This window comes from Monodelphis domestica, chromosome 5 (assembly GCF_027887165.1).
Source record: "Monodelphis domestica isolate mMonDom1 chromosome 5, mMonDom1.pri, whole genome shotgun sequence".
In the NCBI taxonomy this organism is placed as follows: Eukaryota; Metazoa; Chordata; class Mammalia; order Didelphimorphia; family Didelphidae; genus Monodelphis; species Monodelphis domestica.
Window position 1 is genome coordinate 2608348 of NC_077231.1, and position 14736 is coordinate 2623083.

Consider the following 14736-nt stretch of genomic DNA (forward strand, 5'->3'; position numbering starts at 1 on the left):
CCACTACAGACTCGTGTGGTTTTTGGTGGCCAAACTATTCATTTATGAGCATTAGCCAAAACAGACAGGACTGGGTTGTACTTGGTCACTGGACTAACCTTGGCAAAGAGTAATTCAAGCATCCCGGGGTCGTGAAGACGCTGTTTCCCGCGGACCTGGGCAGGTCACCTAACCTCTTTCCACACTTGTAAATGGAGGTAGTCACGCCTCTCTCCCAGGGTCATCGTCAGCGCAGGTGGCATATGGAAAGGGCTTTGGAACCCTTAAAGAGAGCGACTAACACCATTCGCCGTTACTATATTTGTGGGAACAAGTAAATAAATAAACAAAAGGGGTCCTGCTTTCCTCCTCTTCTCATTTACAGCCTGTCTAGAAGAGCTCCCTTGGATAGTATTCAGTGAAAAAGTTACTGACCTTTTTTAACATCATCTTCATTTCCAAGAAAATTCCTCTTAAATGCCAGTCCTTGTAACAAAGAATTTTAAGAGAAGGAAACTTCGATCAGCTCCTGGAAACTCCCCCAAACCTCAGCTGAGTCTCTGCAGGGAAGGAGTCAAGGCAGGCTTCATGTGGTAGCCCCTGGCAGCATGCAGCCCTAACCTGGGCACAATCGCTTAAGCAGCCCCCAAAGGAGGAGAGCATCTCTCAAGGCTTCCCTGGGGAGAGCAGGACAGAGGCAGGGCACTTTGCCCAGTTTGGCATGGTGGGCCTGGCTTGAGGCTTATCCTTCTGAAATCTAGTGTATAGGGCAGTGATAGAGGTGTAAAAATAGTTCTGCCACCAGTGGGTAGATCTGTGACCTCCTCAATGCTGGTACTCCCTCCAAAGATACAGATTGCAGCCCTCCTGTGTCTGACCATCTTGGGTGACTTTTGCCCGTGTCCTCCAATAAATTGGTCTTGAAGAGTCTATTTACCTACTGTATCACCCTAAAGGAACAAGAGGTCTATGGATGCTTCAATCGGGATGCATGAGACCATTTAGGCTCTCGGAGAAAGCTGCCTTTCATGCATTATTCCCTCTTTTCAGTCTTGGTCTCTCTATCTTGCCTTGGCTAGAAGGGCAGCAGCCTCTGGTGGGCCTGCTTGGCAGGAGAGCTTTAATGGGCTGGTCCACTCCTCTTTAGGCAGCCTCACACATCCCCCACCCTCTTCCCTATTCCAGGGGTCTCCCTGTAGTACCGACACCTAACTGGCTTTAGGCCAATCGCACCTCAGAAGTCCTGGGCTCAAATCATCCACCAGTCTCAAGCTCCCTGGCAGCAGGGATCACAGCTGTGTATGTCCACACCTGGCTAATATTCCTCTTTTTACAACATCTCTAGAGGTGTTTCCAATGATCCATGTCCAAATCCAGTCAATTCATCAGATACTAAATGATTTGATGTTCTACTAAATTATAGGCTCCTCTCTTGGAGGCCTTGGAGTCTGTCCATAGGGTTCCCCCATCCCTGGGTCGCCCCCCGTCTTCACTAGCAGGCCAAGGTGGCCAGTCTCTCCCTCCGAATCACAGAACTAGAAGGGCCTTGGAAGCATCCAGGCTAAGCCCTGCCCGACCGGAGCGGGAAGCCTCTTGACACTATAGCTCTGGATCTTCTCCAGTGGAAGAACAGAATCGACGTCTCCCTCTGGTACATCTGACACACGCTCATAGCACACAGACGACACCAACAGCCATAAAGACAAGACAAAGACCTAAGCATGCAGCAGACTCCCCAGTGCAGGAATTCTCTCCAGTGATGAAGGCTGCAGCTCATCCGTGATTCCCTCTTATCCTGGGCAACTCCTGTCCATGCCATCCCTCAGCACCATCCACAGGGGCTCTGCGCAACATGCCAGGAGCCTTCCTCCGGCTCCTGTTGTCTCATCATCCCAGCTCTCTGTCCTTTATCTCTCTGATGACATCATTCGTGTGGCTTTTACTGTGTGTCTTGATGGGTAACATGGTCCAGCCTGTTCAGACCCACCATCCTTGTGGGGGCACCCCCAGCTTAAGTTTTTCATCGACTGGCATTCTATGACTCAGAGTCATGCAGCAGCACCCAGAGATAAATATTCACATTCAAGGGACAGACCCTTCATTCAGGGTGATGCTCTGTATTCCAAAGAGGCCAAAGAGACATCTTCTAGAAGGCCTGGCACTCCTGGGCATGAGCTCATCCTTATAGCTGGTCCCATCTGCCCAACTCAATCCTGGCACTGATGGGAATTTCTCTATTGAAGAGAAATATTCTCTTTTGTCACACTATGAGAGGTGGGGCAGAAGAGCAAAAGGTTGAGCTTGGAACCAAGAAGATCGATGCTTAATCCTGTATCAGACTCTTAAGAGTGTGTGACCTTGGACAGGTCACTCTGGGCCTCAGGGGAGTTGGCTTCAATAGCCTCTGAAGTCCCTTCCAGACATAAATCCATGATCCTTTAATCAATGGTGGCTTAGTTTCCCAAGGCTGAATTATACCTGTAGGAACCCAACCCTCTCTTGGTGCCCCCCACCCGCCTCCACCCAGTGTGCCCATGCTTTAGAAGAGTAGCAGAGCTCAAAGCCAAGATCAAGAACTTGGGGCCCCTTGGGCCATCCGGCCATTCCTAATCAGGCATTTCTGGTCCCCCAGTTTCAGGGGAAATAATGCCTCTCCAGGAAAGGGAGGGCTTAAGGTTACCTGTGAACTACCACTATTAGAAAGTTGGGGGGGGGGTTGCAAAATGTTTTCCATATGATAACCCATTTTAACAGATGTGGAAAATGAGGCTCACAGAGGGAGACTTGCTGAGAAAGCATCAAAGCTTCAACTCTGCTCATGTCCATTGGTTCTTTCCATTATCCCACACTACCTCGCTTCATATCAAAGGATTCTATCAATTTTAAAGCTGGAAGAGATCATTTAGAAGGAATCATCATTCCACTGAGGCCCAGAGGGGTGAAGGGAATTCCTCAGGGTCTCTCAAGTGGTCAGTATAAGTCTGAAAATGGGCAGGAGAGAGTTAATCCCATCTTCACAAGGCCAGAGTTCTTTGCATCAGGCCATCTTGAAGGAGGAACGTTGAGCACCTGGGGGACATTTATAAAGTGAGGGGGCTGGACTGTATGACTAGTGAGATCCCCTTAGGATGCTCTATTGGCAAGAGTAGCAGTGGGGAGCCCAAAGGCCCTGATTCTCTGTATACACATGGCTCTCGGGTCTTGCCTTCTGACTTGAATGAAAACAACTCTCCTTGTGATGCTCTGAAGCAGGACATTGTTTCTCAGATCTCACAATGAAACACGGTCTGCTCATATGCCCTATTTACCTTGAGGACTTAGAGGGGTGCCTTGGGCTCACAGGGGCTACTAACATGCTCAGGACATGTAGCTAGGGAGAATCCAAAGCAGAATTAGAACAAGGCCACTGTGACCCAGACCAGCGGTCTCTGAACACTACCAAGGGGCCTGTCATGAAATGAATCCAAAGGAAGGAACCCATCTACACCTCGAATTCATCAGTCACCTAGATCGCTATCAGAAAGGGTAACCTGTAGCACCAAGCCATAAAACATGTCATGCACATACATGGAACATGAGAAAAGCCAGACAAAGTAGCTGCCTCAAAACTGGGACCAATTTAGCAAGCCAGTTGCTTGGGAAAGGAAGCTGAAACCCCAGGAGCCTTGCTCAAAGGCCCTGAAAACCAAGCCTGGGCTATAATTAGGTGTTTGCAAACCATGCCAGCTGAGCCAAGAGCCAGCTTATTTGGAGGTGCAGGCAGAGGGACCCTCCCAGAGGAGGGATCTTTGACAGGTGCCCAGAAGATTTCCTGGCCACAACCCTCGCCATATTTCCCTGACTCTCCCCAAAACAGATCGGCACCAAATCCATCTTTAGAATCTCACTTCTTACATGAAAATAGGTTCTGATCAAGGACACAAGTAATACCCAATGGAATTGCATGTTGGCTGCAGGAAGAGTGGGTGGAGGGGAGGGAAATAATGTGATTATTGTAACCAAGGAATAATGTTCTAAATTGACTAAATAAACTTATTCAAATGGGGGGAAAGGGGGAGGGTTTAGTAATTTCCCCATAGCAAGGAATCCATTGTCTACAAAACCCTGTTGCTCCTAAAATTGCTCTCAACTATTTCTTAGTGGTAGGAGCACTTAAATTTTAAATATTCTCAATTCATTTGGGAGAAATAAAACGGGCACCCGCAGTCAGGATGAACCCCAAATATTCTACTTTAGGAAGGCACCACTGAACCTTATCCTTTGAGATCTTATGCCCTCGTTTACTATCTTCCTGACATGCTTCTGCATCTGTTGAGGTCAAGAGTAGATCATCTATGTATTTGATTAATTTACTATTTTTAAATGCTATATTATCTGTGTCTTGGCTCAAAATTTGTGCAAATAAACTCAGGATTTCCATGAACCCTTGTGGCAGACGACTCCATGTATATTTAACCCTTCCAGGTGAAAGCAAAGATATGCCTGGAGTTCTCATGTACGGGTATGGGAAAAAAAGGCTGTGCACAAGTCTACTACTGTATAGTATATAGCTGTGCTAGGAATAGAAGAAATAATTATTCCCTGTGCAATTAATGAGTTTATTACTGGGGTAATACCCTCAATTGCCTCTTTTGAGAGGGGATACTGAGGGATGGAAGGAGGTGGGCTAGATTTAGTTTTTATCTGCACAGGAACAGCCAACTTAAGTAAGCCTACATTGGAAGAAGATGTGTCCCAGAGACTCTGGTATATCTGCAGATATTACAAAGGTAGGATGCTCTTTCCCCTCCTGACTCTCTAAGAAAAGTACAGGGAGTAATTTTAAAGATTCCTCAGGTACTTCCAATGATAAGGAACCATCTGAGGAGCAAATTATTGTGGCTCTGAGTTTGCATAGAAGGTCCCTCCTCAGCAAATTTAAAAGGGAGTCAGGCATCAAAAGGAAGGAATGTTGTACTTCTAGAGGTCCTATAGACACCTTTCTAGGGGAAAGTTTTTTAACTCTTTGGGGTATCCCTGACACTCCCATTACATTCTCTGAGCCAATGGAATAGCAATGTAAATCAGGTGTACTCTTTAATACAGACTTGGAAGTTCCAGTGTCTAGAAGACAATCATAATAGGTGTTACCCACCTTTAAGGTAACATGGGGCTCATCAGTATAGGGGAGGTAGTGGATAGGGACAACGGGTAGTAGAACATCAGGGTCCAGAAAAATCAAAGGTTGTATCCTCTGATTCCTATGCCCCAGCCCCACCCCAGACACCTTCACAGTATTTGGGTAGTTCCTTAGGCACCCCCCTGAAGGGTACCCCCCTGAGGGGCATTAGCACCCTGAGTATTTTTTGGACAAGCACCATTTAAGTTATATTGTTGTGGAGTCATTTGGTTTGAGTTATCATTTTCCCAATATCTATTCCTATAGTTATCATTCCTAAAGTTGTGGTTTCCATTATCATTATTATAGTAATTTCTATAATTATCACTTCTGTAGTTGTTATTAAACTGCATATACCTTCTGATTGCCTTGAATAAAGGTCTACACTCTATAATTCTGTGGCCCTTCTTCTCACAGAATTGGCACTTAATGGATCAATAATTAGATTCCTGGAGAGGGGCAAGTGCCATTGGTTGAGTATCATGCCCTCTTTCCAGTTTAGCCATCTTATCTGTTAAATATGTCAATTGTTTCTCCATTTTCTCCATGAGATCATTATTCTCTTCCTCCTTTTCTTTGTTTCCCTTTGAAACATATAGAGCTGTTTTCCGCAATTCTTCAAGGTCCATCTCTGGCCATCTTGGGCAATGTGTTCTAAAATATTCCCTAATCACTTTGCAAGAGTTATTGACAAAGTGCCTTCTAACTTGTCATAGGCAATTTTCTTTAGAAAGGTCAAAATCCAGGTATCGACCCCCAAACTCAATTATTCTGTCCATGAATCTGGAGGGTATCTTTTCTTCATTTTGCTTAATTTCTTTCAAATTCTGTCCACTTATCTGTACTGTCTGCACACTCTCTCATTACTGTTAATATGGCCTCCCTACAATGGCATAGTTGTAAATAATCCTCACAGTTGTTATAGTCCCATTTGGGATCCTGAGATGGCCAGTGTGCTGCATTGTACCCCTGGGTTTTATTGACCTGAAAAATTATTTTATTTTTCTCACATTCAGTTAAAAAGATATAAGACAGATTATACTGGAAAAATATGTCTGTCATCTTTTTTGTTACCAGAAGGGGATCTTGTTCATATGTAGGATTATTTCATGTAAATTCATTTATTTCTTGGGGAATAAATGGTATATTGTGCCTTATAGTCGTGGCTGTTCACAGCCCTCAGATCTTGTATGAATCTATAGAGGTGCTTGCCATCAGGCCCCCTTTTTGGTTTTTTAACAGGCAGGATGGGCGTGTTGTATACAGATTTACAAGGGATTATTATTCCCGGTGCAATTAATGAGTTTATTACTGGGGTAATAAAAATAATACTGGGGTAATACTGGGGCAATTGCCTCTTTTGAGAGGGGATACTGAGGAATGGAAGGAGGTGGGCTAGATTTAGTTTTTATCTGCACAGGAATAACTGATTTAAGTATGCCTACATCAGAAGAAGATGTGGCCCAAAGAGACTCCGATATATCCATAGGTATTACAAAGGTTGAAGGCTGTTTTGTCTCCTGGCTCTCTGAGAGAAGTACAGGGAGTAATTTTAAATATTCCTCAGGTATTTCCAATAATAAGGAGCCATCTGGGGTACAAATTATTGTGGCTTGTAGTTTGCATAGTAAATTCCTCCCCAGCGAGTTTGTGGTGGATCCAGGCATTAAAAGAAAAGAATGTTCAACAGTTAGGGGTCCCACACATACCATGCGAGGAAAAAGTTTTGGGACCTTTAAAGGTTTTCCTGATACACCTACTACATTTTGCATCTGGTTTGCTTACCAAAACTGACCTAGATGCCCCAGTGTCCAAAAGACAATCAGAGTATGAATTTCCTACCTTTAAAGTGACATAAGGTTCCTTACTATTGGGGGGGGGCATGTATAGGAATTATTGGCATTAAAATATCAGGGTCTGGAAAATCAAAGGTTTCATTCTTTCTCTCTCTCATTAATTCCTCATTTGTATTAATTAAAATCTCTAGGCTCTCACCCCCTCCTTCACACCTTCATAAAGGTGCTTGGGCAGTTTTCTGGGATTCTCCCATGTTGATGGGAGCATAGCGTGGGCGAACTCCATTTTTTATATATTTTTGTTGGGCATTGTGTTGGGTATTATCATTTTCCTCATTTGGAGCACTGTCGTTTTTTTGATTGGCATTACGAGTCCTATAGTTATTATAGTTATTTCTATCAGTTCTGTGAACCTTAAAAATTCCCAGACCCTACTTCATAAGATTGGATTAAGACCATTCCCCATTTGGGCAGTGAACTCTACTTAGATCAGGAATGTGAGAGAACTCTACTTCACCTACTTAAGTCTGCCCTAGGGGAAGATAAAGTTGTAAACTCTTTTCTGAACAATGAAAAGTACTTAAACCCATACTTATAATAAGGCAAAAAGTTCTTAAGCTAACTACCTATAAAGGTCAGGCAACTTGTGAATTTACAAGGAACAAAGAGCTGAGAAACTTACTCAGAGCTTTCCTGGTGTGAATTACTCAAAAATCCACACCTCTTAGGTGTGGACTAAGAATGGTCTGTCCTTTGAAAAACGTCTACTGTGATTGGTAGATGGAAGAACTTAGGCGAGGTGACATAGGAGAAAATTCCCTATATAAGGAGATGACAGGCTCTTTAAAAAAAACCACAGTCTCTATGGAGGCTGTTGGGAAAGAGCTCTGGAAACAGGCTCTTGGGACAGTCTCTGGCTGGAACTCCCTTTGAGGAGGACTCTGCCTCTCTCAGGTCTCTCTCGAAAAAGTCAGCTGGGAAAGGCTGCCTTGAAGGGTCTCTCTGGAGACTCTCTCGGGGACATTTGGATTCACATTCAGATTCAGATTGAGGATTGAGCTGGTGGAAGCAGCTGAGATGATGCTGGCCTGGTATCACTAGAATCCTTGCTTGGACAGATCTTGTGGTGAGTGATTAAGGACTGACTGATCTCTCTCTCTTAAGACTCAGGTCTAGGCCATGTTGGCTTAAGGCCCTTCATACTTATTCCTTTCTTATTCTTTCTCTCTCTCATTAATTCCTCATTTGTATTAATTAAAATCTCTATAAAACCCAGTTGACTTGGGTATATTTGAATAATTGGGAATATTTCCCTGGTGACCACCTTATATTTGATTTAAAAACAAAACACTGTAGTGAAAACATATTTCCTGCGGTCACAACTTACTCATCCACTCTTTTATCTACACCAATTTAAGTCTTCCACTATTTTAATCACTACAGTTTATGACACCCAACCATTTTAACTCTTACAGTTTATGGCTCCCACTCTTTTAAATCTTACAGTTCTAAAGTTGTGATTTCTATGATCATTATCATAGTCATTTCTATAGTTATTATTTCTAAAGCTGTTGTTATTCCTTTGCCCCCATAGCCAGCTCCTATAGACCATTGTTGCATGGCCTCTCTTCCCACAGAAAAGGCATTTGAATGATTTATCTGTGGATTTCTGCAAAGGGGTTATGGTCTCTCCCTTATTTTTCAATTGTCCCTTTAACATTTCAATTTCTTTCTTTAAGTCTTCCACTGATGTATTGTCTTCCTCAGGTCTTTTTACACGACCCTTATAAACATAGGCTGCTACTCTCCTCAATTCTTTGAGGTCCATAGAGTCCCAATTTGGACAGCTAGTTTTAAAGTAGTCTTTTACCACTGAATAATTCTCAACAAATTGCTTATGTATTTGCCTAATGTCTCTTTCTCTAGATAAATCAAGGTCCATATATGTATTTCCTACGTCAATAAGTCTGTCCATAAACTGGGAGGGGGTCTCATCAATTTCTTGTTGGGTTCTTTCAAATTTTGACCATTTTTCAGGTCTATCATAGCAAGCTCTCATGGCTGTCAATAATGCTTCTCTGGCCTGGTTTAGTTTTGTGTAATCTAGTTCAACATTGGGGTTCCAATGTGGATCTTCAGTTGGCCAATAATTTGCTCCTCTACCTCGCTTCAGATTAGCCAGAGAGATGACATTATTTTTCTCTCTCTGAAAATTTTCTAATAAATTTTCAACATCGGACTTCTGGTTAAGATGGAGGCTTAGAGAAAGCTGAAGTTCAGATCTCCGGAAAACCCTTCCCGACCGATCTCAAACTAGAAGCTCCTAAGGCGCCGAAATTCAAAACGATCAACAGCACAGACCCTGGGAACCCTCCTCCTGGACCTGGACCCGGTTCAAAAGGTACGGCTCCCCTTAAAAGCCAGAACCCGAGATCCCTCGGACCTCAGGGGTAGGAGCGCAGAGTCCAAGGCTCCCGGAAGCGGCAGCCGCGCCGGGCTCAGAGAGCAGGGTCTGAGGAACAACAACCCTCAGGGTCTTCTACCCAAGTCCCAGTCCGGGTGAAAGTTACTGCCTGGGGCCTCCACTGCAAAGAGCTGGTCGGTCCGGGTGAAAGTTACTGCCTGGGGCCTCCGCTGCAGAGAGCTGGTCAAAACAACAGCAACCCTCAGGGTGGGCAAGACAGCCTCACGGGCTGGATCCTGCTATCCAAGTCTCAGTGAAAGTCTGTGCTCTCGGAGCTTGGGGAAGCGGCAGCCCATCCCCCCGCAGGCCGACGAAACAGCCTCACGGCCAGGGATTCTGAAGGCAACTTCCGGAAATCGAGCCAGGGGGAGAGTGTGGCCTCATGGTCCGACCCTTCCATTCCAGTTCCAGTGAGGCATATTCAGTTTAACCCAGGGAACGCTCATAGAACCAACATCTGCCCAGGACTAAAGCCTCTGATCACCAGACAAAGACAAGAAAAGCCAATCCTCCACGTTCAGAGATGACAAACTCTACAGAAGCACAGAAGCCCCAAAATACCAAGAAAAATAAGAAGAAAGGGGCGACTCTGGACACATTCTATGGAGCCAAAATACAAAATACAGAGCAGATAGAAGAAGATATACAAGAAAATTCTCCAAAATCTTTCAAAGGAAATAGAAACTCTCCACAAACACATGAAGAATTTGAATCAGAAAGGACCAAAAAGATGGAAGCCCTCTGGGAGGAAAAGTGGGAAATGATGCAAAAGAAATTCACGCATCTACAAAACCAGTTTGACCAAACTGTAAAAGAAAACCAGGCTTTAAAGCAAGAACTAATAAAGCAAAGCCAAAACACCAAGAAATTAGAAGAGAACATAAAATATCTCACCGACAAGGTGATAGATCTGGAAAACAGGGGGAGAAGAGAAAATTTAAGAATAATTGGACTCCCAGAAAAGCCAGAAATAAACACCAAACTGGACATGGTGATACAAGATATAATCAAAGAAAATTGCCCAGAGATTCTAGAACAAGGGGGCAATACATCCACTGACAGAGCTCACAGAACACCTTCTACACTAAACCCCCAAAAGACAACTCCCAGGAATGTAATTGCCAAATTCCAAAGCTATCAAACAAAAGAAAAAATCCTACAGGAAGCCAGAAAAAGACAATTTAGATATAAAGGAATGCCAATCAGGGTCACACAAGACCTTGCAAGTTCTACGCTGAATGATCGTAAGGCATGGAACATGATCTTCAGAAAGGCAAGAGAGCTGGGTCTCCAACCAAGAATCAGCTACCCAGCAAAACTGACTATATACTTCCAAGGGAAAGTATGGGCATTCAACAAAATAGAAGACTTCCAACTTTTTGCAAAGAAAAGACCAGAGCTCTGTGGAAAGTTTGATACCGAAAATCAAAGAGCAAGGAATACCTGAAAAGGTAAATATTAAGGAAAGGGGAAAAATGTTATCTTCTTTTACTCAAACTCTCTTCTATAAGGACTACATTTATATCAACCTATGTATACTAATATGTGGGGAAAATGTAATGTATAAATAGGGGGTAAAGAAAGACCAAATAGAATAATGGTTCTCACACAAAGATTCACAGGGGAAGGGGAGGGGAAGAAAACTCCTATAAGAAGGAGAGGAAGAGGGGGGGGGTACTTAAACCTCAATCTCAGGGAAATCAACTCTGAGAGGGAAAAACATCCAGATCCATTGGGATCTTGAATTCTATCTTACCCAACAAGGGTAAGGAGAAGGGAAAACCAAGGGGGGGGGGGAGAGGGAGAACAAAAAGGGAGGGAAAGAGAGGGGGGAGGGGGAGGGAACAAAAAGGGAGGGACTAAAAAGGGAAACATCAAGGGAGGGGACAAGGGCGACTGATTCAAAGGAAATCACTGGACTAAAAGGTAGAGCCGAAGAAGAAAAGGTTAGAATTAGGGAAGGCAATCAAAATGCCAGGGAGTCCACAAATGACAATCATAACTTTGAACGTGAATGGGATGAACTCACCCATAAAACGTAGACGAATAGCTGAATGGATTAGAATCCAAAACCCTACCATATGTTGTCTTCAAGAAACACACATGAGGCGGGTTGACACCCACAAGGTCAGAATTAAAGGATGGAGTAAGACCTTCTGGGCCTCAACTGATAGAAAGAAGGCAGGAGTGGTAATCATGATATCTGATAAAGCCAATGCAAAAATAGACCTGATCAAAAGGGATAGGGAAGGTAATTATATTTTGTTAAAAGGGACTCTAGACAATGAGGAAATATCATTAATCAACATGTATGCACCAAATAATATAGCACCCAAATTTCTAATGGAGAAACTAGGAGAATTGAAGGAAGAAATAGACAATAAAACCATACTAGTGGGAGACTTAAACCAACCATTATCAAATTTAGATAAATCAAATCAAAAAATAAATAAGAAAGAGGTAAAAGAAGTGAATGAAATCTTAGAAAAATTAGAATTAATAGACATATGGAGAAAAATAAATAGGGATAAAAAGGAATACACCTTCTTCTCAGCACCACATGGCACATTCACAAAAATTGACCATACATTAGGTCACAGAAACATAGCACACAAATGCAAAAAAGCAGAAATAATGAATGCAGCCTTCTCAGATCACAAGGCAATAAAAATAATGATTAGTAATGGTACATGGAAAACCAAATCTAAAACCAATTGGAAATTAAACAATATGATACTCCAAAACCGTTTAGTTAAAGAAGAAATCATAGAAACAATTAATAATTTCATCAAGGAAAATGACAATGGCGAAACATCCTTTCAAACCTTTTGGGATGCAGCCAAAGCTGTAATCAGAGGCAAATTCATATCCCTGAAAGCTTATATTAACAAACAAGGGAGAGCAGAGATCAATCAATTGGAAATGCAATTGAAAAAACTCGAAAGCGATCAAATTAAAACCCCCCAGCAGAAAACCAAATTAGAAATCCTAAAAATTAAGGGAGAAATTAATAAAATCGAAAGTGATAGAACTATTGATTTAATAAATAAGACAAGAAGCTGGTACTTTGAAAAAACAAACAAAATAGACAAAGTACTGGTCAATCTAATTAAAAAAAGGAAGGAAGAAAAGCAAATTCACAGCATTAAAGATGAAAAGGGGGACAGCACCTCCAATGAGGAGGAAATTAAGTCAATCATTAGAAATTACTTTGCCCAATTATATGGCAACAAATACACCAATTTAGGAGAAATGGATGAATATATACAAAAATACAAACTGCCTAGACTAACAGAAGAGGAAATAGAATTCTTAAATAATCCCATATCAGAAATTGAAATCCATCAAGCCATCAAAGAACTTCCTAAGAAAAAATCCCCAGGGCCTGATGGATTCACCTGTGAATTCTATCAAACATTCAGAGAACAGTTAACCCCAATACTATACAAACTATTTGACATAATAAGCAAAGAGGGAGTTCTACCAAACTCCTTTTACGACACAAACATGGTACTGATTCCAAAACCAGGCAGGTCAAAAACAGAGAAAGAAAACTATAGACCAATCTCCCTAATGAATATAGATGCAAAAATCTTAAATAGGATACTAGCAAAAAGACTCCAGCAAGTGATCAGAAGGATCATTCACCATGATCAAGTAGGATTCATACCAGGGATGCAGGGCTGGTTCAACATTAGGAAAACCATCCACATAATTAACCACATCAACAAGCAAACTAGCAAGAACCACATGATTATCTCAATAGATGCAGAAAAAGCCTTTGATAAAATACAACATTCATTCCTTTTAAAAACACTAGAAAGCATAGGAATAGAAGGGTCATTCCTAAAAATAATAAACAGTATATATCTAAAACCAACAGCTAATATCATCTGCAATGGGGATAAACTAGATGCATTCCCAATAAGATCAGGAGTGAAACAAGGATGCCCATTATCACCTCTACTATTTGACATTGTACTAGAAACACTAGCAGTAGCAATTAGAGAAGATAAAGAAATTGAAGGCATCAGAATAGGCAAGGAGGAGACCAAGTTATCACTCTTTGCGGATGACATGATGGTCTACTTAAAGAATCCTAGAGATTCAACCAAAAAGCTAATTGAAATAATCAACAACTTTAGCAAAGTTGCAGGATACAAAATAAACCCACATAAATCATCAGCTTTTCTATATATCTCCAACACAGCTCAGCAGCAAGAAATAGAAAGTGAAATCCCATTCAAAATCACCTTAGACAAAATAAAATACCTAGGAATCTATCTCCCAAGACAAACACAGGAACTATATGAACACAACTACAAAACACTCTCCACACAACTAAAACTAGACTTGAACAATTGGAAAAACATTAACTGCTCATGGATAGGACGAGCCAATATAATAAAAATGACCATCCTACCCAAACTTATTTATCTATTTAGTGCCATACCCATTGAACTACCAAAATACTTCTTCACTGATTTAGAAAAAACCATAACAAAGTTCATTTGGAAGAACAAAAGATCAAGGATATCCAGGGAAATAATGAAAAAAAACACATATGATGGGGGCCTTGCAGTCCCAGACCTCAAGCTATATTACAAAGCAGCAGTCATCAAAACAATTTGGTACTGGCTAAGAAACAGAAAGGAAGATCAGTGGAATAGACTGGGGGAAAACGACCTCAGCAAGACAGTATACGATAAACCCAAAGATCCCAGCTTTTGGGACAAAAATCCACTATTCGATAAAAACTGCTGGGAAAATTGGAAGACAGTGTGGGAGAGACTAGGAATAGATCAACACCTCACACCCTACACCAAGATAAATTCAAAATGGGTGAGTGACTTAAACATAAAGAAGGAAACCATAAGTAAATTGGGTAAACACAGAATAGTATACATGTCAGACCTTTGGGAGGGGAAAGGCTTTAAAACCAAGCAAGATATAGAAAGAATCACAAAATCTAAAATAAATAATTTTGACTACATCAAACTAAAAAGCTTTTGTACAAACAAAACCAATATAACTAAAATCAGAAGGGAAACAACAAATTGGGAAAAAATCTTCATAGAAACCTCTGACAAAGGTTTAATTACTCATATTTATAATGAGCTAAATCAATTGTACAAAAAATCAAGCCATTCTCCAATTGATAAATGGGCAAGGGAAATGGATAGGCAGTTCTCAGATAAAGAAATCAAAACTATTAACAAGCACATGAAGAAGTGTTCTACATCTCTTATAATCAGAGAGATGCAAATCAAAACAACTCTGAGGTATCACCTCACACCTAGCAGATTGGCTAACATAACAGCAAAGGAAAGTAATGAATG